The sequence below is a fragment of the Macaca nemestrina genome, chromosome 3, assembly GCF_043159975.1.
Source record: "Macaca nemestrina isolate mMacNem1 chromosome 3, mMacNem.hap1, whole genome shotgun sequence".
NCBI classification, from domain to species: domain Eukaryota; kingdom Metazoa; phylum Chordata; class Mammalia; order Primates; family Cercopithecidae; genus Macaca; species Macaca nemestrina.
Genome location: NC_092127.1, coordinates 156,230,650 through 156,255,462, shown reverse-complemented (window position 1 = coordinate 156,255,462; position 24,813 = coordinate 156,230,650). Strand labels below are relative to the sequence as shown.

Sequence of the window (24,813 nt, the reverse complement as noted above, 5' to 3'; positions counted from 1 at the left end):
ATTAATAAATGGGACTACATCAAACTACATCAAAACCTTTTCTATACAGCAAAGAAAACAATCAACAAAATGAAATGGCAACTATGGGACTGGGAAAAAGCATTTGCAAACCATACACCTGATATGGGGGTCACTATCCAAAATTCATAAAGAACTCATACAACTCAATAGTAGAAAAATAAATAACCTGATAAAAAAATGAGTAAGTCACCTGGATAAACATTTTTCCTAAAGAAGACATAAAAATGGCCAACAGATACATGAAAAGAAACTCAACATCAATTAATCATCAGGGAAATGCAAATTGAAATAAAAAGCACCATGAGATACCACCTCACACCCATTAGGAAAGCTGTTGTCAAAAAAGTCAAGAGATAACAAATGCTGTTGAAGGTGTGGAGAAAAGGGAACGTTTGTACACTGTTGGCGGGAATATAGATTGGTGTAGTCATTATGGAAAACAGTATGGAGGTTACCAAAGAAACTCAAAACAGAACTACTATAGGAGCCAGCAATCCCTCTTCTGGGCATATACCCAAAGGAAATGAAATCACCACCTCATAAAGATATCTGCACTGCCATGTTCATTGCAGGATTACTTACAATAGCCAAGATATGGAAACAACCTAAGTGTCCATCTACAAAGGAACAGATAAAGAAACTGTGGTATATTCATGCCACAGAATATTATTCTGCCTAAAAAGAAGGATCTTGCCATTGGCCACAGCATGGATGAACCTAGAGGATATTATGCTAAGTGGTATTACGCCAGACGCAGAAAGAAAAATACTGCATGATCTCACTTATATGTGGAGTCTTAAAAAAAATTTTTTTTAAATGTCAAACATACAGAGACAGAGAATAAAACAGTGGAATGGAATGGGGCAGGTGGGGAAATATAGGTTCAGAAGATACAAAGTAGCAGCTATGTAGGATGAGCAAGACTAGGAATCTAACGAACTGTACTACATTTGGGATTCCTGATAAATGAAGAGATTTTAGCTGCTCTTGGCACAAAAACAAAACAAAAAAATGGGGAACTGTGAGATGATGGATATGTTAATTTGGTTCACTATAGTAATGATTTTACTCTCTGTATGTATCATACCATAACACCATGTTGTATACTTTACATATAAATGATTTTTTAAAATATTTTTTTAAAAGAAGAGGGTTCTCAACAATCCAAGTCACTCACCAAGTGGGGTGGCCTGAGAACCACAGGTTAAAGGCACCATTTGATTTCTAGTAGTAAGCTTGACAATGAACCTGTTCACAGTGAAACCTAAAGGCTTACTGGCTAAGAAACTGTATTTAAAATTTTAAAATACAAAAGCAAAAACTGGTTGAGCTCTAGTTTCAGTTCCCCTACTTTATGCGCTAAAATTGTCTAGCTTCAATATCCCGTTATAGATAACCAAAGCATATTTATTTAAATAATGTACCTCTCAATCTTTTTTGTCCACCAACTAACTTAACAGTAAAATAGGGAAAAGATGATAAAGACCTGGAAAAAGAATAAATATAACTGGCACATACTCTATAACAAGCCTCTTAGGCACTTTACATATGTTATTTCCTACAAGCCCCACAACAACTTTCAAGGAGGGAATTACTATTCCAGTCCTCTGGACAAAGAAAGCTGGGACACATGAAGCTTAGGTCACTTGTCCAAGGTCACAGCTGGTGACAGAGCTAGGCACCAAAACCTCAGTCCTACCCCTAAACCATGGTACTCCCACAGGCACTCCTGAGCTCTCCAAATGGAAACCAGGGACTCCCCAAGGTAAGCGACTTTTCATCAGTGAGCTCAGCATGTTCCTTGCGGAGGCTGCTGTTTTCTGCAACATTACTTCTGCAGGTCTCCCAGGACCCAGCTGGATACAGAACCACTGCTGCAGCTGTTACAGCAAGTGTCTGAAAAACATAGGCTAGCCCCAGGCAGGGTAGAAGAGTCTGGGTAGAGACAGCGAGAAAAAAAACACACCCATGAACCCACACTAGCAAGTCGTTGCATGAAGGTGTATGTTGAATGGCACAAATAAAAATGGTAAAAATAACTGCAATAATGGAGAAGTGAAAATGAATTTGAAAACATCCAGAACAGTGGTCGCATTTCTTTTCTGATGGGTATGATAGGTATATCAGTATCTAGAACATTAGTCCCTACTTTTTGGCTTATTTGTATTGAAATATTTTGTTAAGAGTGAAATTTAGGCCAGGCACAGTGGCTCAAGCGTGTAATCCAAGAACTTTGGGAGGCCGAGGTGGGAGGATCACTTGAGCCCAAACTTTGAGCCCGATCTTTGAGGAGTTCGAAACCATTCTGGGCAACACAGTGAGACCGCATCTCTACAAAAAAAAAAAAAAAAAAGTTTTAATTAGCTGAGTGTGATGGTGTGTGCCTGTCTTCCCAACTACTCAGGGGGCTGACACAGGAGGACTGCTTGAACCCAGGAGTTCAAGGCTGCAATGAGCCATGATTGCACCACTGCACTCCAGCCTGGGCAACAGAGCGAAACTCTGTCTCAAAAAAAGAAAAAAAGACAGAGCATTTATAGATACAGATACACAGACATCGATATACATAAAATAAATATACACATCTGGGGCCGCTCACAGTGGCTCCTGCCTGTAATCCCAGCACTTTGGGAGGCCTCGGCAGGTGGACTGCTTGAGCCCAGGAGTTTGAGACCAGCTTGAGCAAGATGGCAAAACCCTGTCTCTACAAAAAATACAAAAATCAGCCGGGCACGGTGGCATGCGCCTGTAGTCCCAGCTACTTGGGAGGCTGAGGTGGGAGAATCATCTGAGCCTGGATGGCCACAGTGAGGTGAGATCATGCCACTGCACTCTAGCCTTGGCGACAGAGCAAGACCTTGCCTCAAAAAATAAAATAAAATAAAATAAATACGTGCATCTGAAAGGTTATCCAGACTATTAACTATTAACAATGAGACCTCTAGGGAATGGGAAGAGAGACCAGAGGAATTTGTACTGAATACTTAAGTAAGATAAACCCTAAAGAACACTCACTCGTTTTTCTTTTTTAATTTTTTCTTTATTTACGTAATATTGGATAACTCATAAGTTTTCAGTGGTAATTACTACAGTTTAAGAAGAGGTGTGATTTACTTTTAGATCTGACCCAGCAGATCATACCTCTCCCTTGAAACATTGTCTTTGTTTGGCTTCTAAGATGTCACACTCCTGTCTTAGTGGCCACTGCTCCTCAAGCCCCCTTTGCTAGCTCTTCGTCATCTGTCCAGCCCTAACCTGGCAGTGCTATGAAAGTCTTCCCCATCTTCACTCCCTCTCTGGGTGACTGTTACACTCGCAAACCTACAGAGCCCCTCTGAGATCTCTCCCCTAAGCTCCAAACTCGTATGTCCAACTGCCCAGTCCATATCACCACTGAGGTTGATGAAACACCTCAAATGATGGTATCCATGGCTGAAATCCCGACCAAAACCGGCTCCATTCCATCTCCATTCACAGCAGCCTCCTGCTTCCAGCTGCTCTAAGATCCTCAGAATTGTCCTTGACCCCTCTCTTTCTATCACATCCCACATTCACTCCATCAACAAACTGTGCTGGCTCCACTTTGAACAAACATTCAGAATCCAGTCATTTCTTGCCACTTCCACTGCTCCTACCTGTAACCAGTTCTCCACCATTCTCCCAAACCAGATTACCACACAAGGGCCTCGCCACGGGTCTCCCTGCTCTGCCTCGGCACCCCCAAAGTCTGTTCTCACCACAGCTGCCACGGGGCCCTCATAAAATGTAAGTTAGATTGTTACCCTTGCCTGGAACCTTCACATCTTCGTTGGCATCAAAGTCAAGGCTCTTTCCATGTCCTAAACAGCCCTACAGGTGTTTTCCCACCTTCACCTCCACCCTTCGATCCTTCTGACTCCTGTGCTCCTCCTCCCCTCACTGACCCCATTCCCACCCTGCTGACATCCTCCACTCCTGGAACACTCCTTCCCCCGAGATGCGCAACCCAGGGGATCCTCCCTCAACTCTTTCAAGCCCCTTCCTCGATTTAAAAATCACATCCCAGCTGGGCGCAGTGCCTCATGCCTGTAATCCCGGCACTTTGGGAGGCTGAGGCGGGTGGATCACGAGGTCAGGAGATCCAGACCATCCTGGCTAACATGCTGAAACCCCGTCTCTACTAAAACTACAAAAAATTAGCCAAGCGTGACGGCGAGCGCCTGTAGTCCCAGCTACTCGGGAGGCTGAGGAAGGAGAATGGCGTTAACCCAGGAGGCGGAGCTTGCGGTGAGCCGAGATGGTGCCACTGCACTCCAGCCTGGGTGACAGAGCAAGACTCCACCTCAAAAAAAAAAAAAAAAAAAAAAATCACATCCCCTCCTAGCCCGCCCCCTGACCACCCATCCCCCAGTCCAGTTCATTTTTCATCACAGCACTTGCACTTTGTAATGTCAATCACGTACTGTGATTAGTTAGTTTGTAGTCCTGACACTGGGTGCAAGTGCCACCAAAATTCATATTTTCATCTGTTGTGTCCACTCCTAAACCCCTAGCACCTACGCTGGATGAATACATAGGTAACCTTTGCCCAGCCACTTATTATCGCAAAGATTTTAAACATATTTAATGCAAAAAAAAAATCCATTATCACCATTTTGCTGTTTTTGTGTGGAACTTTCCAAAACAATTTTTAATTAAGCATCTCCCCCAAAACCTCACTGCCCCACATCCAGTGCTGGCCTTCGCTGTCCCTGTCATTAAGAAAAGCCCCCTGCTTTTTTTTTTTTTTTTTTTTTTTTTGCAAGTGGGGAAAGGCTTAGAAGGTTTGACCACAAGTGTTAACAATTATCTCCAAATGTTGAAATTTCTAGTGATGTTTACTTTTTACTGTCTTTTTGCCTTAGTCTTGCCATCATGAGCACATTTTCCTTTCATGATCAAAGAAAACCACAATTGGAAATAACCCTCCTCTTCAAAAATAAAAATAAGTGAGACCATGGTTGAAATCATGCATTTGCCATCATAGTTCTGCAATGTGTGGCCAAAGAAATCCCACACACTCCTTTCCCCCTCTGAACACAGGCCAAGTGAGGCGGCACCACCACAGGGGGTGTGCTCCAGTGCTGGGGTTTTTTTTAATTGTATTAGTTCTGAACATAGATTGATGTCACTGGGTAATTTGAAGACAATTAACAACAAACCAAAACTATCTTTAAATTGATCACTTAAAGATACAGGTGGTTCACCAGATTTAACAACAAAATCATGTTGGCTCAACATGCAGGTTTATTTTTTTTATTTTGCCTAATCAGCAATCTGCACACAACTTTGTGCCAATGTCTGGCCTATTTTAATAGTATTTTCTCCTGCTTGAACAATATGCACGTTATTTTTTCCCGTCTTAATACAAGTTTCAGTGTTCAAACAGTGAAAGTTGTTTTCAAGAGGGTATATGGGCTCAGGGCCGCAGCATTTATCCAAGCCCACAGGAATCACTGAACTCAACTAAAAATATTTGATGAGCCTTCTTAATGCTTACCTTCCAATAGCAAATACAAGAGTAATAACACTAATTAAAGCCAGTATTTTCTGAGCACTTATTTTGGCCAAGCACTGATCTAAGCACTTCAAGTTAATCTACCCAAAGCCTGTGATCCCCACTTAAAAGATGAAAATACAGAGGCACATAGAGGTCAAGAAAGTGGCTCAAGGTCATACAGCAGTAAGTGGCATAATTTCAATCCTGGCTCCAGAGTCTATACTCTTGTAGCACTGTAACTGCCAGATGTCTGCTCATGTCTTTAGAGATGCTTCCTCCCACATCCTCTAAGCTCTATTCCGCCTTTGTTGCCTGGCAAACTCCTACTCAACCTTCAAAACCCATCTTCAAACAACTTTTCCTGATACTCCCAGGAGAATTAATCAAACTCTTCTTTCTACCCCCATAGTCTTTGTTCATATGCTATTTCACTAACATGTAGACAAAGAAATCTCCCCCATTTGACTGAGTTCTATGTGGAAAAGAGCTCCATCTGATTTATGCATGAACTCCCCACATTTAATAAAATGCAAAAGAATGAATTTACAAATTTGAGGCCTTTCTGGTTTCCTTTGATAATACAATAATATTCATTAAATGCTGACTATTCTACATACTTTAATTATTTTAACTCATTTAATCCTTACAATAACCCTACTGAGAAAGGTGCTATTATTGTCTCCATTTTGCAGATGTGGAGGTAGAGAAAAAATTCAAAAATTCTATCATTCCCCAAGGCCAGAGCGGATAAGAACTAGAATTTAAACACAAGCAGTCTGGCTCCATTTCACCACCTCCCTAATACATGTCTCTGAGGTCCACCGGAAAGGCTACACCCAATTCTTGCCCATAATGCTGCCACAAGGAACATGTCTTTCTCCTTCATGTTAATGGAGGAACAAGCGCCTAATGGATCTAGGAGAGCAGGGATCCTGTCTGCCTGGGCCAACATGTACACTTACTAGCTAGCATATGGCCTGTCATTAAAGAGGAAGTTCAGGAGATATTTGTCGAATTATCAAAAATCATTTCCATTTAGCTGTGAAACAATTAGTTTTTGAAATGTTATAGCAAGCACTGTTCAAAGTGCTATACATATATTATTTTATCCTCAAAACAACCATAGGAATAAGGTATTCTTTTTAGTCCTATTTTACAGATGAGTCAACTGCAGCACCATAAGGTTCAATAACTTGCTCAAGATCACAGCATTAGAAGGTGAAGCCGGGATTCAAACACAGGCTGACTGACTCCGAAGGCTTATGGATTAAGTGTCCTGTGGCTGCTGTAACAAACTACTATAAACTGGGTGGCTTAAAACAACCAAAATTTATTCTCTCTCAGTTCTAGAAGTTAGAAGTCTGAAATCAAGGTGTTGGCAGAGCCATGATCCCTCCAAACCCTTCAGGAGAGGACCTTCCTTGCTTCTTCAAGCTTCTGGGTAGCCCCAGGCATCCCTTGGTTTGTAGCAGCACAAGTGCAGTCTCTGCCTCCATCTTTACATGTCTTCCTTCTGTGTCTGTGTGTCTGTCTTTATACGACATTCTCCCTGTGTCTGTGTCCAAATTTCCCTCTTCTTCTAAAACTGAAAGCAAGCCAGGATAAGCAAAACAAAACAAACACAAATTTCCTCTTCTTATAAAGAAACCAGTCACAAGGAATTAAGGATCCCATCCTACTCCATCCAGTATGACCACACCTTAACATCTGCAAAAACGCTTTTCAAAATAAGGTTACATTTGCAGATATGAAGTATTAGGACTTCAGGTTATATTTTTTGGAGGGGACACAATTTAACCCACAACAGACACCCTCTATAGAACTGACTCCAGAGATGCGCAGAGATAACTTGAGTCTCTTTAACCAGTTACCTTATAAATGCAAGATTTGCCAGTTCTAAAACTACCCTTCAGAGTAAGGAAATGCTTAATGGTTTGAGATTCAAGGTTTCTCTTTATAAAGGTAAATGGAACACATCCAAAACGTACATATACTTTAAGTAAATGAGAAACTTTCTTTATCATAAAAAAGCAAGTATTTCCCTAGAATAGAAGTCAGTTAATATACAAAAAAAATTCCAAGGGAAATACTTATAATGTGCCTACCTGCCCGCTGCTAATTTATTGTGCACCTCCTTTTCTTGCACTAAAGCAACGCCTTTGAATTTTGACCAATGAACAATAATTAAATAATATTTGATAAGAGCAACCTATAATCATTGATATTTTATTTGTTAAACTCTTAATAGAGATGCCCATTTATTTTAAAAGCTCATGATTCTTTGGGATCTACAGCTAACAGTTTAAGATTACATGCACCTTTCAAATTTTCATTAACCTGAGAATAACTAGCCTTCAAGGAAAAACATAAATGAGGTACACAATTATTCAAGTAAAAGGGTGTGTTCTGAATTTCTCTTATGAATAGCTTCACTGTTCTTCCAGCGTCTAGTGGCAAACTTGTGCATTTGCTCTACATCAACTGTACTTCGTTCATTTCTAAATCCTGAGAAATACATTCACCATGCACTGGCAGCCTGATTTCCTCTGTATGCTAGAAAACAAAGACATTTCCACCATAGGCTAATTCAGAATTTGGCACTTTAGACGGATTTGGGGAAGTTATCCGGTATGAGTAATTGTTAACCAACCCACTTCAAGAATTACTCTTTGAATGACATCAGACACAACTAAATGAATATATTACGCTAGCATCACTTACATGGTGAAAAGCACCACATAAGTTCCTTAACTCACTTTAAATACCAAAATACAGCATTCAAGTCAAAATGCACTGTAGAGCAAAGCTGGTCAAAGCAAACATTGTGGTGAAAATGACATTTCTGAAAATCAAATTCTTACCATAAAATTCAATCTGCTTTCTGGTATTCTATTTCCCTGACTGAAATAGAAGAGGAAGTACTAACAGGTTATTCCAAAGGATAATTCAATTATTTTGGAAGAAACGAATGACCTATTTTTAAAAAAAATAAAATTAGTCTTTCTCTAGAAAAATTATACCACTATTAACATGGAATAATTTAGCAAGTAAAATTCTATTTTACTAGTACACCACATTAAAATGCAATTTTCAGACTAATATATTTACAGAGAATATTTTGAGACTGCCAGTTGCTCTCCCCTGGTGGCTGGAACTTATCCTCCGTAATTACCCTGAGCACATTCTCAGGACAGAATGCTCAATGATTCGAGAAATAACTGATTTTTTTTCCTAAAGAAAACATTGCAATATACCAGTTACATCCTTTAAAAGTATGTTATCACTCTATAGAGCATGTAAAAATTTTCTTTGTTTAAAAAATGCAAAGTAGCTACAATTACAACCAAACACAGGTAACACTTCTGACATCTTTTTCACACTGCTTGGTCCTTAGACCTCTCTGTGTTCCTGGGGAATTCCCAATGTTACAGTCTAGTAGCTCTTGTGTTTTAAGAAAATATTCAGGGTGTGTGTACATGTGTGTGTCTGTGCATGTGTATTCACATATACTGAGTGGCCTTCTCCTTTGCAAATTCTGGTCCCATAAACTTCATCTAGTACAACTCTAGCTGCATGCTCTCAAACAACCTTAGTGTGCCTCACCTTCCCCATCTGTATTAGGGGATTATAACAGTATCTACCTCTTAGAAGTACAGCATCAAATGAGATAATCCATGCAGTGCATTCATCACAGTGACAGTCGCCTTACAGGGAGGGCTCATTAAACATTGACCCTTATAATTCCTATAGGATCCCATAGGATTTCTACATGGAAAGGAGGTAACTTGGTTAGGGTTACCACACTGATCAAATCAAACCCAGAATCAAATCCCAACTGATACATTTCCCAAGCCTATCAAACTGTAATATGAAGTATCAAACACAGAGGGACTGTCATCTGTATTTTCTGAAGATAATAAAAGGTAGGAGAGATAGGCAAGAATAAAAACCCAAAGCATGTAGTTGAATAAAAAGCATTTTAAACCTACAAAAGGTTGAGCATCGCTAATCCAAAAATCTGAAATCCAAAATGCTCCAAAATATGAAACAAAATATGAAAAGTGGCTAAATATCTTGATTACTTGCTCTATATAGCAAGCACTTTCACATGTTATCACAGTAAACCCTTCCCACAGCATGGCCAGGTAAGTATCACTGAAGATATTTTATAAATGGGAAAAGCACATGTGGTTCAGGGAGAAAAAGCTGTTCGCCTCAGGGTACCCACCAATATCCATCTATCCCAGAGTAAGGCCTGAATTTAAACCCACATCTATACAGATAAAGCCTATGCTCTCTTTAGAACAACATAGGCAAAAAAAAAAAAAAGTTAGGCCAGCTAGTCACTTGTCACTTGGCTTTGAGAACACGCTCAGCAAGGTAAATGGGAAAGGTGCCACAGTTTTTGAGAACATACCAATGAAGTTCATTTTTACCAAATTATCTCCAAAGTGCAAGTCAGTAATATACATGGCCAAAAATATGCCCCACATAGATCATACCCAATTCACTATTTGAAACCTGTCTGGATAAGTAGCTTGGTGTCAAGTTCAGGTGAGTGGCATCCATACCCTCCCAGCTCCTGGGGTCTGTGCCTTTCCCACCCTTCAGAGCTTCAGACCCAGCAGCAGATTGCACTGAGGTTAGAACATGCCCCCAGGAGCTTCAGTCTAGTGTGAATTAATTTCTCCTTGGAATTTTAACTATTTTTAAGTGTATAGCTCTGCAGCATTAAGTACATTCACATTGTTGTACAGTGACCACCACCATTCATTTTCAAAACTTTTCGTCTTCCCCAACTAAAATTCTGTACACATTAAACAGTAACTCTCCATTCCTCCCTCCCCACAACCTCTGGCAACTGCCATTCTACTGTCTGTCTCTATAAATTTACTGTAGGCAATGCATACAAGTAGAATCGTACAATATTTTTCCTTTTGTGACTGGCTAATTTCACTTAGCATATGCCAGTTCTCTTTTGTTCCCAGTTAGTCTCCTTAAAGAAACACCCCTGAAATGCACATCCTTTACAGGAAACAAAAATGAACACACAAGAATTATTTTTTCCCTTTTACTCATTGCTAACAGGATATAGAAACACTAGGGATGTTTGGGAAGGAGGAAGAAAGATAATGCCAACAAAATCATCCACAGTCCCACCAAGAAACCGTACTATTTTGGTTTCTATTCATGCTCATTTAATCTTTGGCTTTACGCAAACAAATTTTTTACAACTGCATCACATAGAAACATTCACATTGCATTCCTTAACTTAACCATTTATCAAAATGATGTATCTCCGAGCATTTCAAAAATTAACTTTCAAGGTCAATACGAAGGTAAAATAAATGTGCTTTAATGAAAATCTGTACCCGTAAGCTCCCCTGTTGTAGAAATAAGTTTAAACTACCTGAAGTTTCGCTGACATAAAGAAATTGTTCTTGACAACGTGGCACTGTATTGTTAATAACTGGGGCTGCAGAAAGTAGGCAAATGTTCAAACCTTCACAAATGTTCATATAAAAATGATTTAAATGTTAAGCAAAATTGTATATATACTCCAAATGTGGCAGTCTATCTCATTATTATTTCTCTCATAGGAAAACAGCACAACAGGATCTAATGAAAATCCTGTTTTCTTTACAGGAAATAAAGATAATGCCACAAATCAACATTCTCCTCAGTTTTTTTTTAAATAGGCTTTTCTTGCAATCCACATGTTTTCAGAACTAAGAGGAAGAAAAGATAAAAATTCAATAAAACACCTCATTTTATTTTTGTTTCTTATTTCTACTTGTAGCTTGTAAAAAAAAAAGATATATATATATATACACACACACACACACACACACATAACAGCAGGATCTAGTACTAGTAAAGAAAAATGATTTAAACTGAAATAAAATTCAAGTCAGCAGGAGATGACTTTGATCATGAGACAGTGATACATAAACTGATGGAATACAGAACTTCCTTTATTTATCTTAGTAGAAATAATCTCACATCTTGGGAAAAGAGACATTTTTAGAAAATGACACTGATCTGATTGCCAACTCTCATGAATAAGAACAGTGAGTGTTAATTTTGTTTCACCCTGTTCACATATTTTCTGCTCAAATCACTGGAATACATTTTATTTGAATGCAGGAGATTTCCCCCCTGAATTCTGGGACATGGAGACCCTGTCCACAGTAATAGTACCCAACATATTCAGTGTTCATACTTCCTATCTCATTTAGGCAGAGCAGAAATGCCACGAATACAGAGTACATTAACAAGGGGGCCCCAAAGTCTAAGTTCCCAGAACCAGAAGGAACCTCCAGGAGCTGTAAGCCCCAATTCTCACTAGTACTCCAGGCCTGGTTCCCTGCCTGTATGAACCGTTTCCTGGGCTGTCTCCCTTTATGTCTCCAGCTCCATCAATCCTCTCCTTAGTCAAACCCCACTGCATCTTTCTGGAAACTGCTCCAAGCGTAAGAAATCAGCAGCCCAGGATGGATACCTCCTCACATCCCTGACAACTGAGCCAAACACTCTTTTACTCTATATTGTTTTATCTTAACAAATATGCTTTTCAAAAAGACCCATCCTGGACTCTCTCAAATGAAAATTTTCAGTGAGCCTGCCCCACCTTGTCCACTTCCCCACTTGCTGTGCCAAGCAAGAACCATAAAGATATCAGAGAATAATGTTTAAGCTACTTCCTGAAGGAGTACTGAAAGGTGGTAAAGAACAGATAAAAGGGATGGTCGTGGGCAATGGGAACAGGGTATAAAAGCCAAAAGGCCAGATAAAACCTGACATGTTGTATTGTAAGAACGAGATGTAGAGCAGATCATGATATATGTTCGGTGCCTCATCAAAAAGCTTAGACTTCATCCTGAGGGTGGCAAGGAGCCCCTGAAGAGTTGGGATGACATGCCCAGACCTGCAGAAGATTTCAGAAGATCACCCTGGAGGCAGTGTACAGTAGAAACAGAAAGAGACCAGGGAAAAGGCAAGTGCAGCCTCCAAAATGAGAAGCAACCGAGGTGGGAGGGAAGGTGGAGGCACACATTCAGAAACAGCAGGCTCCGCGCAGGAGTTAAGAGTCAGGGTGCCTTAAGGAACCGTAAGATGGAGATCCAGGTGCACTGTGGAATAGACTTAGCATCCCTTCTCCAGGAAGCTTTGCCCCACATACTCCCCACACCCAACCAGGATAAGTGCTCCTCTGGGAAGCACTGAGTATTTCTTCCAGTAATACACATCACATAGTACCGTCATTCATTCTTTAGCTGTGAGCCTTTCTCTATAGACCCAGAGCTCTGAGCAGGCAGAGGCAGTGGCCATCCTGGTCAATGTCCACGTGTGGCATCTGGAACAGTGCCCAGCCCTTGGGAAGCCAAACTGAGTGAACAGAGCTGGATAAGCCAGGAGGCCACTGCTCTCATTCAGGGGAGAGATGACTGTGTCGTGGGAAAGGAATTCGAAAGATATAACAACCGAGCTTCTTAATTTCTCTCTAGTCTGTTGATACCATTCAAAACACTGAATGAGATGCTTTCCAAGTCAATTATGTTATGAAAATTCATCAGTAAATCTGATCTGTTGAGGGATGTCCACAAAAGCTCACGTTCCTGTGGAAAGTCAGAAAGGATCATGGTTTGAGCCCTTTTACAAGCAAAAATAAGGCATAATTCTAGGCCACAGAGAAACTGCCACCTCATTGGGATAACAAGTTTGCCTTCTTTTGTTTTCGGAATAATTCTGCAAAGACTCAAAGCAGAGGATGGAAACATTTCAAATCCTGCTGACATAGTCTGCATCTTTGCTTTGATTTTTAGATATGATTCCAAGCAGGCAGATAATGTTGTGACCCAATTACAGGGTATTTTGGAAGTAGTAGGCACCCAACTTGGGAGTGGAGCTGGTGGGTGTAAAGGGAAGAGTTACTAAGCAAGCACTACCACCTGCCTCTCAATCCTTCACGGGATTTTACAGAGAAGGGAGCTATGACAATCAGGAAGTAATGCAACATCTCCCCTGACCCGCTTCCCATTTTCTCACCATTCCCAAAATAGACAGAGCTAAGGAAAATCATAAATATAATTCTCAGCCCTCTAGGGAAAGGCTCATTAAGGGCATAAATTTGGGTCCCTGGGAAAAAAAGGATGAAAGGCAAAGCCATTAAAAACCTTAGAATCAAAAGATGGAGACAATGGGAAATAAAGCCAATGGACAAAAAGGAACTAGAAAAACAAAAAGGCCATTTCCTACATCAAAGCATACTTAAAACTTAAGCTCTTTAGAGTCAAAAGGTAAAGTTTTTGTTTAAAAATAAAAAATAGTGATTAAGGTCTTATTTCACATCAAGTATTGTTCTAGGCCCTTATCATACATTCACTCTTAAAATCTTCATAGCAATCATATTATATAAGCACAATTAGTATTCCTATTTGCAGATGAGCAAACTGAGCACTGTGTAATTCTGTTGTCAAAGTATAATTCTGTTGCCCTTTGTCTATAGCTATTAAACTGCAGAGCAGTACTGGGACTTCACCACTAAACCCCTGCTGCCTCCTTCTAGGGCTATCCTTGCACATGTTGTAGGATGTTTAGTAGCATTCTTAGCCCCTTCCTACTAGATGCCAGTAGTTATCCCTCCACAGTCACAATGACCAAAATGTCACTGCCAAATGTTCCCCAGTGAGCAAAACTGCCCTGCTTAAGAACTACTGCCACAGAGATTTGAAAGGCCAAATCCCAAGTTCCCTTACAAAAGGAGTAGCAAATCCTGGGTGGTGGGCAGGAACAAAATTGAGTTAAGGGAAGATGACAAAGGAAGCAGCTGAAGGGTTTGCTGTAGTGGGAATTTTATACGAGAAGTCACTCACCACAGCTCTTGCCACTCTCGCAGGGTTAGCACAGCCTTCCTCTCCCTCCACTCCCATCACACGCGTGCCTCTACTGCAGCACCCTATAACCAATGTTCTGGTACATTCCACTCTGTCCTCCTGAACTTAGCACAGTGCCTGGCACAAAGTATGTACTCAATAAGCATTTGCTGAACAAAGGAAGGAACAAATGAAGCCAAGGTTTCTGGGTGGGTGTCACCAAATGAATGTCTCTTCACTATTGTCCTAGAAAAGGTATAAACAGACCTTGATTCTTAGAGAGGAGAAGAGGTTCTGATCAGATAATTTGAAGAATCTGAGTCTGAATCAAGGCTCCCCAAGGTGTCTCTACACCCAAATCATGCCTCAGCTGTGTTCAAAATTTGCAATGTGGTATACAATCATTTCCTGAAGTGTCAAGAAAATTTTAACGGTATTAGTTCCCCCAGGAATGAACCAACTCAAGAAATCTAACTCATGCTAAGGAAATATTGATTTATTCACTTCCACCGACAAACAGTACCACCTAGCAAATTGGTAAACTCAATGTGGCAGGTCGACTGACTCTCTTGCCCAGGACAAAAGTCTACCTGAGAAACTGAATGAAGATCAGAAGGTGAGAACAGAGCCAGCACCAAAAAGCAAGCAGGATGCTGCCAGGGAGAGGCACCATGCCTGTAATCCTAGCACTTTGGGAGGCTGAGGCAAGCAGATCACTTGAGGTCAGGAGTCCAAGACCTGCCTGGTCAACATGGTGAAACCCCAGCCTCTACTAAAAATACAAAAATTAGCCGGATATGGTGGCAGGCACCTGTAGTTCCAGCTACTTGGGAGGCTGAGGCAGGAAAATTGCTTGAACCTGGGAGGTGGAGGTTGCAGTGAGCCGAGATTAAGCCACTGCATTCCAGCCTAGGCGATCAAGTGAGACTCCATCTCAAAAAAAAAAAAAAAAAAAAGAAATAATTTGTTGTTGTTGTTTTGACACTCCTTTAACCCACAATAGCAACCAAAACTAAAGCTGACTAACAGCAATTCCATGAGCAAATCATTCTGAAGTTTCCTCTAGCAATTCAAGGCTCACCCTGGAGGGCATGATACTGTAGAGGTCTGGGCCAAGCTGGCTATTACACAATTCTAGGTTCTAGGGCTTTGACCCATCACGATTTCCTAGAATCACTAACTAAGAATTGCTAAAGAGTGTTGTTTTGCCAGAAAGAGGCCTGCATGCAAAGAATCAAATGTCAAGATACATCTCCAGGTTCGCCTGCTGAAATTCACATTTCAATCACTTGCCCATTCTGCTCCCTTACACCCTCATCTTTCATCTTGGCACTTTTCTTGTCATTCTCAAGCTATAATTCAAAAATAGTCACTGGTTCCTAGGGCACTTTCAAAATTAGCTCATTCACAGTTCCTAGGACCTTGGGTGACTCTATATTCCTAGAAAGCCCAGGGGCCCCATCAGCTGGCCCACAAGCTCCACATGTTGGCCTGGCCTCCATGACTCAACTCAATCCCAAGGGCAGGCCTCTCCGCATCTCAGACCCAGATTCCCAGACTTACCAATTTCATGGACCATTAAGCGGCCAGATAAAAATATTCCCATCAAATCATAAAAGAATCTTACCCAAAAATGAGAAGGACATAATATCAGAGAAAAGGACACATCTTCTCATTTGAACGATTATGACATATTCACTACATCATTATCATCACTGTGATAAGAACAGTGAAAAACACTAACCAACAATAAACGACCTGTGGGCCTAACATTATGCTCTGCATATAGGAGATACTCAGTTACTCTTAAATTGTGTGGAAACGGAGCTCTGTCTTACACAGGGACACATCTCATACCCCCAGTAATGCTAGGCCTTCCTTCTTCAACAATGGCATTTCCCTTTACCCTCTGGAATTCTGCAAAGTATCCCCAGTCTATCTCACCCTCTTAAACACATGCTCTTCCTTCTAGCTCGATTCCAATATTCTGCATTATTTTCTTTTTTTGAGACAGAGTCTCGCCCTTTCACCCAGGCTGGAGTACAGTGGCGCGGTCTTAGCTCACAGCAACCTTCACCTCCTGGGTTCGAGAGATTCTCCTGCCTCAACCTCCTGAGTAGTTGAAATTACAGGTGCGTGCCACCATACCCAGCTAATTTTTCTATTTTTAGTAGAGACGGGGTTTCACCATGTTGGCCAGGCTGGTCTCAAACTCCCGACCTCAAGTGCGCCACCTGCCTCGGCCTCCCAAAGTGCTAGGATTACAGGCATGAGCCACTGCTCCCAGCCTCTGCATTCTTTTTCATCAACTTAAAAAAAAAACAACACTCTTCCTCCCACTCTAGGCATTCCTGAAGCATACTTGCCAATGAGTTACACTTCGAGAACTTCAGTTATTACCTAGCAAACAAAGTTTGCAAGATTTCCACAAGAGGAAAAGAGAGGGTAGAACTGGTAAACTTTGTTTATAACCACTGTCAAGTCATTAACCAACAACAAAGAAAAGCTTTAACCCATCCTTTTCCATACCATTCGTTTCTTTCCATGTTCTCTTCCCATTTTTGTCCATGTGAATCTGTACATTTTATATACCAATAAATTATATATTGGGATTTTTCTGATTATAAAAGAAATATATGTCCATTACAGAAAACAAGATAAGATTCAAACACTATGGAAATAGATTAAATAGAAAGGGAACGTCTCCTGTAACTCTACACACAAAGAGCTCTAATACCTTTAAACTGATCAAGCTTCTTACTTCTTGCCCAGTTGTGTGACTTGACCTTCCACCTTCTATGCCCTTCCTCTCTCCCAGCTCTCATCTAACGTCTGGAGTCAATGCCCCACTCCTAACAGGGGTCCACGAACCCTGGAGCTTGGTTATGATTAGAGGAACTAGAGTCACTGTCCCTTTATTAAAAATTATTTAAATGGAATAACTTCTCCTCACTGCCTCACTTAAAGGTTAATGATGCTGAGTTTTGTGAGCCTCTTGAAAGCAAAGTGCACTAAAAACACCAAATGGGATTGGTTTCCTTTGCTCTCTGCCCCATCGCAGCTTGCCAAGAAAAAAGAAAAAAAAAAGCTTATGACCCTGCTAATGACACTGAGTAGACACATTTCACCAGCCACCACTCCTGCTACTGCAGCACCCAACCACAGGCATCTGTCGAACACAGTGACAGGGCTAACATTAAATGAGAATGAAAATCATATTCCAGAGACCAAGGGCTGCATTTCTCATCAAAGGGAGAAGACAAAGGCTGGGACACAGGAAAGGCTTGCCAAAATTTCACAAGGGTGGGCCTGGGAAGCAAAGCACAGGACCCCCTCCCCTGCGGCCTAGGTAGAGGCTTCTTTCTCAGACTACCTGTGTGCCCAAGAGCAGAAAGTCTCCCCTCAGAAAATGCTATGAAGTAGTTTCAAATGTCGAATACACTTTACCCAAATCTAATCATTACCTTATCTCCTAACTAGACTGGCAGGGCCATAAAAAGTTGATTTTATAACAACCATTTTATAACAAATGAAAACTACAAGGGAAGTAGGAATTGGGCAAAAAAAGAAGGGCATGTGACAAACCAGACAGGGAAACACAAAATCATCTCCAACTAATGCTGTAAAGCAGCGGTCCCCAGACTGCGTTCATGGAAGACAATTTTTCCAAGGATGGGGTGGGGGATTAGGATGAAACTGTTCCAACTCAGATCAACAGGCAGTAGATTCTCATAGGAAGTGCAGAGCCAAGATCCCACACATGTGCAGTTCACAACAGGGTTCACAGTCCTGTGAGAATCTAATGTCGCCACTGATCTGACAGGAGGTGGAGCTCACGTGGTAAAGCTCACTCGCCCACCGCTCATCTCCTGCTCTATGGCCCGGCTCCTAACAGGCCACTGACCAGTTCAGGTCCGAAGCAGGGGGTTGGGGACCCCTGCTCCAAATGAAGACCTCCCTCCTCCAATGGTTGCATCACAGATCTCTAGACTGGGACAAGAAGGGCCCGACAGACAACTAGAGGGTGACTGCAGCTCTCTCATTTTACAGATGGGAAAACAGGCCCAGAAACATAACTGACTTTTTCCAGGTAACACAGTGAATTAAAGTAAGGGACAAGCCAGCCCCAAAGGCAAGTCTTTGGGTCCCTGGTTAGTGGTCTTTCCTCCAAATCCCCCCAGACCTTTTATTATGGAGACTCTGTCACTCTGCCTCTGACAAACCATTTCAGCTGAGAGAAATGCCATCAACACATATCAGCATGCAGAATATGCACTAATAACACATTAAAATCAAAACGGCTAATCTGGGTTTATCTTTCTGACATCTAATTTCATTTGTTGGTAGTGCAACATTGTTGAAAATAAATGAACACAAAACAGTTTTAAAATCTGGATAGAAGCTTCCTGAAAACATTCAAATCATTCTGAAGATACGCAGTTCCAATCAAATTTAATTCGAAATAACAAATCAAAGATGCTTTAAAAGAGAATGCTTACTGAATAATAATGGAATCAATTAAAGATATTTTCATATAAGATAAAAGCTTAAAGCTCTATTGCTGTGCAATCAGGAGTGTCCGCCTTTTCAGAGGGATTTTCTTAGAGAGCTGACATTTATGCATAGATGCTTCCAGCATAAGATGATATATACAAAACCTTAATAGGATAATAGGACACATAAAAAGCACTGAACAGGCCGGGTGCAATGGCTCACGCCTGTAATCCCAGCACTTTGGCAGACCAAGGCAGGTGGATCTCCTGAGGTCAGGAGTTGGAGACCAGCCTGGCCAACATGGTGAAACCCCATCTCTACTACAATTACAAAAAATTAGCCAGGTGTGGTGGCGGGCGCATGGAATCCCAGCTACTCAGGAGGCTGAGGCAGGAGAATTACTTGAACCTGGGAAGCAGAGGTTGCAGTGAGCCAAGATTGCGCCACTGCACTCCACCCTGGGTGACAGACTGAAACTCCCTCTTAAAAATAATAATAATAATAATAATAATAATAGGCACTGAACAAATGCTGGTTTCCTTAACCCCATATAGGAAAATAAGTATTCCCCACATAACCAGTAATAACTTATTACAATATTTTCCTAAAAGTCTGTCCCACCTAACCCCCTCCCCCACCCTCAGAAAACTTAAGGTGTTATATCAGAAGGGTATTGTCTAGTTTTGTTTTGTTATTTATTTATTTATTTTGAGACAGAGTCTCACCCTTTTGCCTAGGATGGAGTGCAGTGGCGCGATCTTGGCTCACTGCAACCTCCACCTCCCAGGTTCAAGTGATTCTCCTGCCTCAGCTTCCCCAGTAGCTGGGATTACAGGCGCGAGCCACCACACCCGGCTAATTTTTGTATTTTTTCAGAGACGGGGGTTTTACCTCTTGGCCAGGCTGGTCTCAAACTACTGACCTCAAGTGATCCACCCGCCTCGGCCTCCCAAAGTGCTGTGATTAGAGGCGTTAGCCACTGCACCCGGCCAGGTATTGTCTATTCTTAAAGTGAAATTGAAAAAGGTACAGAGACATGACATTCCATTTTTCTTTTTTTTTCTTTCTTTCAACTTTTAAGTTCCGGGTACATATGCAGGATGTGCAGATTTGTTACACAGGTAAACATGTGCTATGGTGGTTTGCTGCACAGATCAACCCATCACCTAGGTATTAAACCTAGCATCTATTAGCTATTCTTCCTGATGCTCTCCCTTCCATTTTTCTTAAAAGATAAATTTAGATATCCAGTAATCAGGATAGTCCACACCCATCACTATTCTAATATTATGGCAAGGCTTTCAGTATTCATTACTGTGGTAACATAAAAATAAAAGAATTCAATGTTCATATGCTGTTGTTTCTCTGGTGGCAGGAAAAGAAAACAGTCATCAAAAGGTTGAAACATGACAAAAAGAGTAGCAGTTTAAAAATATTTTATGTTTGTACATGAGGATTCTTACAATATATGCAATGATCTTTTCCCAAGTAATTTTGGAGTCAGTATTCATATTACTCCAGTTAAGTGTAAACGCCAGTATTTTACTCTTTAATAATCAAGCTTTCTGTTTTTCAGAGACAGGGTCTCACTCTGTTGCCCAGGCTGGAGTGCAGTGGTGTGATCATAGCTCCCTACAGCCTCAAACTCCTAGGCTCAAGCAATCCTCCCAACTCACCATCAAACTTTTCAATTACCACTTTATAAAAATTTCAGAAAGCCGGTTCACACTGGCTCCTTGAAGGTGAATTTATTCAGTTAAAAGTATCCATTTGAAGAGGGAATAAAAGTATAGGACCTAAACACCTTCCGTGGAAAGGATGTCAACTTTAGAGTCCTCTCTCACAAGCTCTCAGCAAATATCTAGAGACATGGTTACATCCAGTTTATGAAGACTGTGGGTGACTTCGGGGTCATACAGTACATGGACAATGGAAGAACAGCAACTGAAATCTTGCACCTGTACCCCACCACCTTCCGTCCCAAGATCAGCCCACTGTACTCTACTGCCACCTGTGTTCTCTCAGCATTTCCCCAGCCTGGAGGTTTCCCCATCCTCGCCACAAATACCATCCTTTATGAACGATGCCATTTCTAGGATGTTGCAAGTTATGATAAACAACTGTTGAACAAATACTGCTTACAAGCTACAAGTTGAAAACGAGAAGCTTGCTAAGTTCATGAAGAAATCCCCTTTCAAGGACTCCATCTGTTCCTAAACGGCCAGCCACACAAATTCTAATACTCTGCATTATTATGGCCATTTGGGGACAAGATTTGAAATCTGAAACCACGACAAGAAAAAAAAAAAAAGAAACAAGCAAGATTTAATAAACTCCAGAAACAACAGATCAAGCTGCCACTGTGTATGTTTTTTAAATCGGTGAAATATTAAAACAAATGATACACCCATGCCAACCTCACAAAGTTTCCTCATTTCTTGGAATTCAAACAACACCGCTGGCATCATTTTATGATAATCCTTTGGGCATTTCACGTAAGTAATTAGACACAATCTAAAGCCAGTGACTGAGGGACTTAAACAAACTGTCCCCTCCGAGAGCCCTGTTGGAGCTTCCGACACTGACCTTATTCTTTCAATTTCGACCCTCCTCAACTACTCAATCCATCCAAAAACGTCTGTGACAGTCGTGGCTCTAAAACCGCGCAGAACTTGACTACAGAACGGTCGGTGACAACTCCACATGTGATTTATCCAAATTAATTTTTTTTTTGAATTCCAGTCCCATGCTCCCTCGGCTGTTTGCCCCGCACCCGTGGTCTACACCACTTCACCGACGTGGAGACCACCTTTCATTGTTTCTATGGGTCTCAGAATCCTTCCCTCCCTCCAGCTCTGTTCTCGCCGCACAAATGTCATTTCTAGCGTACCACCCTCCATTCCGCCCCGCGGGCAGCGCAGGGGCTTTCGGGTCCCAGTGGCCAGTTTCCTCGAGTCGGTCCCCTCTGCACAGCCATTTTCTAGTTAAACGCTCTCTCTGCCACCGAGGGGGAAAAGGAACTTTTCCCCCCTTTCAAGTCTCAGCGGCTGGCCTCTGAACTCCTCGTGGAGAAGCCAACCCCGGCTCCAACTCCCCGGCAGGAGTGCGCTGCCGCCGGGGAGGGACAGCGGAGCCGCACAGCGGAGGCCGGTGCCAGGACAAGGGGGTGTGCGCTCTTCCCGCAAGCGCCCACCCTCACTTTTCCCCTCCGCAGTCCCCACCCGGGCGCACCGCCTCCAACCCGGTCTCCCCCGCCCCAGGCCCTGCCAAGCCCGGGCTGCTGAGGAAAAGAGGGCGCCGGGAAGCGGGAGGGATGGAAGTCAAGGAGAGTGAGCCCGCAGTCGCCGTGCCACTGGCCCTGCGGCGCGGGCGCAGGGCGCACGGGACTCCGCAGCGGGCGCTCCGCTGCAGATGCCGCGGCAGCTGCTGCAGCTGTGGCTGCGGCTGAGCGGGCGGCAGTGGCCGCGCAGCCCCGGGGCCAGGAGCAGAGGAGCAGCCGCCGGAGGAACCCACAGCCACTCGCCGCACGCTGCTGACGCTGCCCGGGTGTTTCCCCAGCACTCTCGTGCTGCCCCGGAATCCGGGGCAAAGGCAAGGAAGAAAGCGGGGCTCACCAGTGGTGCGCGCGGCGCTCGCCTCAGCTCCGGCGCCCAGCGGCTCTGCTCCAGCCTCGCCCTCCCCGGAGCGCCCAGATCAGCTGCGGTCGCAGCGCACTAGCTTCCTACTTGAGATCAGAACGGGCTCGGGCGACTGAGCATGCTCAGTGCCGCTCCGCGAGTCCAGCGCAGGGAGCTGCGCTGACGAGATTCCACTTCTCCAGGCTTTGGCAGCGGCTGCGCGAGCGAAGGCTAGAGGGACCCGGCGGGGCGGGAGACAAATGGGAGAAAGGCGGGGCCGGGGGGGGCGGGGGCCGGGCGGAAGGGGGCGGGCCGCGCTCCCAGGGCGACCCCTGCAGGTGGAGGCGGCGGGGCCTTCGGGAGGCAAGCTCCCCAATCGCCTGGGAACACGCAGGGAGGCAAGGGGTGCCCCAGTAAGACCCAAAGGCAGGACGTGCGGTGCAGCCCGGGTATCCCCTCCATGTGGCTGGTGTCTGCACCAAAAGGCAGTTGGGTTACCTTAGCCCTGGCTTTTCTCCCACACGCCAGCATTCCCTTGCAATAGGAAAATGTCCCCACAGAAGAGCTGCCCACACCCACCTAGGCTAACTGCAAGTTGTAGGCGAGACCTTCTCCTTCCTTCTGCCTCCTATCCCCACCCCCAGGCATATTGCCGCACACACACTCTTCTTTGATCTGGAAATCACAAGATGATATCAAGGGAGAAATACAACTGCCGGAGAGGAAAAGCAGGTTTTCATTTCCACTGCCAATAATATTATCTATAACTCTAATTGTAAGCGTGCAAGCAAAGCCCTGATGAGAGTCGAGTCTCAGTAAGTGGTAAACCGTGCTCTGCCCTAGACACTGTGAATGACATCCCCAAAGTATCCTTAGGATTGCTCTTCACCAGGGCAGCCGTTGTCAAACTGGAGCCTGGATCAGAATCGCCTGGAGGGTTTGCTGAAGTACAAATCCCTGAGTCCCAATCTGTGTCTCTGAATGGGGAGATATGTGGTGGGGCCCCAGCATCTGCGTATCTAACAAGTTCCCATGAGATGCTGATGCTGCTGGTATGAGGACTATACACTTTGAGAACCCTACCCATACACAAACACACACAGTCCTACCGAGGATCTCGAATTAAAAACTCACATGATTTTTCCTATGAGGACTCTATGCAGTGGGGGTGGGCATTACTTTATTCTTTCCTACATGAATTTATTGAGGATCCACGAGGTCTTGTACTAGACCTGAGGATATAGGTGAATTTAAAAGCCTAGGCCCCTGCCTTCATGGAATTTATAGTCGGGCCGGGTGACAGACACCTATCAAATAATCACTCAAAACGGTCGTTTCAAACAGGCAGAGTGCTGGGAGGGAAATGCACAAGGTGCGAATAGCGTATAGCGGGATCCTCATGCAGACTCAGTGAGGTTGTTACGAAGGGATGGGAGGGGGGCTGCCTTGTGGAAGGTGGTTTCTGATTTTGCACTCCAATAACCCCTCCAATTAACAATTAGTTCCCTCCGCCCGAGCTGGAGGCCAACAATCATGTCCCTCCTTCCTAGAACATAAAAACAATACTGTCACAGAGAAATCCCCATAAATTCATGAAAGTGTTCACTCTTGGGACTGAGTCTCTGCACCCCAAGATCCACCTAACACGCCCGTGGACCAAGGACAGTCGAGGGCCACAGTGGCCCTCTTGGGGAAAATACAGGCTCTGTGAACTGGAAAGCCTTGTGGTTCTTAGTCTGTGATCTTCAAGGCCAAAGAGGCGAGGAAACCAGCCCAAGACCACCACTCCTGTCAGGAGCGGAGATCTACCGGCCTCCAACCTTGTAGGCGGGTCCTCTTTCCAAGGCACTCTATTCCCGGACCTCACAGCTCCCCTTGGATCCCCGGAACCCAGCCTGGCCACCCTGCTCTCTCTCAGGGGTCCAGGGTAGGTGTGCGGCGCCTGCCCCTCCCAGCTCAGTCTCTTCCCGACCCAGAGGAAAACCCGCGGTGGAGTCCGCGGCTGTGGGGTGGGGCGGCGCGCGCAGGCGCAGAGGCCGCCAGGTTGGGCCGAGGAGGCGCCCTGCTCCACACCTGATGCAATCAGCCTTCCGGAAAAGGGCACGGCCGCAGCGCTCACCCAGGAAACACTTCCGCGCCCTCCTCCGGCCGCTGCGCCCCCGGGGACGTGTTCCCAAACTGCCCCAGCCCGAATTCGCCACGGGTGGTGTTCTGCGTCCCACCGGGGATCCGCTGGAGGAGTTGGGAAGTCACCGACCGCCTGGGCACACAAAATCCCTGAAATACC

At 43.6% G+C, this 24,813-nt stretch overlaps 1 protein-coding gene across 9 annotated transcripts in view; it reads right to left on the bottom strand.

The window, feature by feature from the left end:
- Positions 1 to 22,723, bottom strand: part of LOC105487718 (amyloid beta precursor protein binding family B member 2) — a 410,283-nt gene extending 387,560 nt beyond the window's left edge. For 4 of the 9 annotated variants that reach the window (XM_071093683.1, XM_011751291.3, XM_011751300.3 and 1 more), the window contains exon 1: positions 22,524 to 22,720. The gene's annotated coding sequence lies outside the window, so the exon portion shown is untranslated. Of the gene's footprint in view, positions 1 to 22,523 lie in introns of all 9 variants that reach the window. The other 5 variants (XM_011751293.3, XM_011751301.3, XM_011751292.3 and 2 more) reach the window with 3 other exon arrangements.
- Between the last annotated feature and the right edge of the window lie 2,090 nt (positions 22,724 to 24,813).